A 2753-nucleotide genomic window follows, 5' to 3' on the forward strand; every position below is an offset into this window, starting at 1 on the left:
GTAGAATGATTGTTTCACCCAAAGTTTTGGGGAAGAAGAATCTTGTGAAAGGAATTTTACATGTTATCCAGCTGACTATAATTAGCCGGAAATTATTTAGAAGTTTTTCTAAAAATTGAGCAATCATGGCCGGCGCCGCGGCTCACTAGGCTAATCCTCCGCCTTGCGGCGCTGGCACACCAGGTTCTAGTCCCGGTTGGGGCGCCGGATTCTGTCCCGGTTACCCCTCTTCCAGGCCAGCTCTCTGCTGTGGCCAGGGAGTGCAGTGGAGGATGGCCCAGGTGCTTGGGCCCTGCACCCCATGGGAGACCAGGAGAAGCACCTGGCTCCTGGCTCCTGCCATCGGATCAGCGTGGTACGCCGGTCTCAGCGCGCTGGCTGCGGCGGCCATTGGAGGGTGAACCAACGGCAAAGGAAGACCTTTCTTTCTGTCTCTCTCTCTCACTGTCCACTCTGCCTGTCAAAAAAAAAAAAATAATTTAAAAAAATTAAAAAAAAAATTGAGCAATCATGTAAAAAGTGACACTGGTCCAAGACTAAAATTTGGCCCTCTCTGTTAAAATGGCAAGGCTTTCTTGGTCTATTGATCTGCTCTTTTTTAATTATTATTATTATTTTTTTTTTTTGACAGGCAGAGTGGACAGTGAGAGAGAGAGAGACAGAGAGAAAGGTCTTCCTTTGCCGTTGGTTCACCCTCCAATGGCCGCTGCGGTCAGCGCGCTGCAGTCGGCGCGCTGCGGCCGGCGCACCATGCTGATCGAAGGCAGGAGCCAGGTACTTCTCCTGGTCTCCCATGGGGTGCAGGGCCCAAGCACTTGGGCCATCCTCCACTGCACTCCCTGGCCACAGCAGAGAGCTGGCCTGGAAGAGGGGCAACCGGGACAGAATCCGGCACCCCGACCGGGACTAGAACCTGGTGTGCCGGCGCCACAAGGCGGAGGATTAGCCTAGTGAGCCGGGGCGCCTGCCTTGATCTGCTCTTAATAGGACATTGTAAGTACTTACCTTTTAGGTAACTGGCCTACAAAAATTCTGTTTTGTAAAGATGGTTTCCTAGGCATCCTGTTGCTTTTGTTGTCTTTAACTACTTAGGAAATCGAAGTCCTCTCTATTAAAAAGTGACGGTTTGCCTATAACTATGCAAGCTTCGGCCTCTGCCTTTGCAGTCTTCAGAGCACCACCGATTAAGTGAATGACTACCAATTCACATGGCCTATGATGCTATTTTTTGGGCGTTGTAAACTTCCAATATTCTTGACAAATTTCCCCAAAGTAAGTCTTAAGTTCTAAAGTAAATCTTTTTCTTGACCTCAAATTCTCTCTGGGATTTTTCCAGTTGGTCCCTTAGACACTCTGACGGATACATCTCTCACTCTGTGAAAAAAACATCAAACTGATCTGAATGATTTGATATGTTGGATCACATGGGAAGCGTTGTCCAATGAGAAGGGATGCCGTATCTTCTGTAAGTTACATTAACGGGCATATTGATAAGACTGCTCTAAAAATTAAATGAGATTCCTAGAAATTGGTATGCTAGTGGTCATAATTTTGGTTATTATGTTAAAATATTAGACACCACATTCTGTCTCTCTCTCTCTCACTGTCTATAACTCTATCTGTCAAATAAACAAATATTAGACACCACAGAAACTATCCAGTCTCCCTACCAATTGCTGGATATAATGATCGCTTATCAGATTTTTACCCATAGCCTTTTTGAGTCTTGTCCTCCACTAATTGCTTTGTTCTGCTGCTTTTTTTCCTGAAAGCTTTTTGCAAGCAACTATCACCCTCAAAGTCCCACCAGGGGTTCAGGAATTCATGGAAGAAGAACATGATCTTTTCATTTTACTTTATCGTTAAAGCTTTGAAGCCTCCTCATCTGTCTCCAGTGAGACTTATGGGAAAGGTGGGGAAGACTCTGACAAGTACGGATTTCTGATAACCTTAAGACCACACCATAGGACTGGATAAGGGTTCCCAGAGCTCTAATGAAGAGACTGGTTGCTTTATGAAACTGCTTATCCAACAGCAAGAAGAACAAGAATTAATGTACTACCAAGGATACACTTTGGCAGATTTTCCTGCTAAGTCAGCCAGTACTGGAACTGTTAAGCAGTGCAGTTTGAATGAACGCCATCATCCAAGTCCAAATATTTATGATAAGCTCTTAGTTATCAGTGCCAGGCACTTGAACTGGAGAAACAAAATTGGCATTTAAAAAGACATAAATCCAGCTCGCTTGAGCAGCACATGTACTAAAATTGGAACGATACAGAGAAGATTAGCATGGCCCCTGTGCAAGGATGACATGCAAATTCGTGAAGCGTTCCATATTTTTCTAAATAAAGTCCTCAATAAACCTACATGAAACAAACAACCAAACAAACAAAGACAAAAATCCAGCATCACGCATGGACTCATGGAGGCCTTGGATGGTCTCTGGTGAGAGCTTCCTTTATTAAAACTTCTGCACTCTGGGGCAGCATCGTGATGTAGTTGCTTAAGCATCTGCTTGTGGCACTGGCATCCCTAGTGGGCACCGGTTCGAGTCCCGCTGCTCCACTTCTGATCCAGCTCCCTGCTGATGGCCTGGGGAAAGCAGTGGAAGATGGTCCAAGTCCCTGCGTCCCAGCACCCACTTGGGAGACCTGGAAGAAGCTTGTGGCTCCTGGCTTTGGATCAACCCGGCTCTGGCCATTGTGACCGTTTGGGGAATGAGCCAGCAGATGGAAAACCTCTCTCTCTGT

At 46.0% G+C, this 2753-nt stretch overlaps 1 non-coding gene across 1 annotated transcript; it reads left to right on the forward strand.

Annotated features, from left to right (window-relative positions):
• Positions 1–2241: 2241 nt before the first annotated feature.
• Positions 2242–2344, forward strand: LOC127484316 (U6 spliceosomal RNA). The gene has a single exon (XR_007911185.1). It is a non-coding gene; the product is annotated as a U6 spliceosomal RNA (small nuclear RNA).
• Positions 2345–2753: the final 409 nt, after the last annotated feature.

This window comes from Oryctolagus cuniculus, chromosome 15 (genome assembly GCF_051225735.1).
Source record: "Oryctolagus cuniculus isolate XC-2025 breed Fujian yellow rabbit chromosome 15, ASM5122573v1, whole genome shotgun sequence".
In the NCBI taxonomy this organism is placed as follows: Eukaryota; Metazoa; Chordata; class Mammalia; order Lagomorpha; family Leporidae; genus Oryctolagus; species Oryctolagus cuniculus.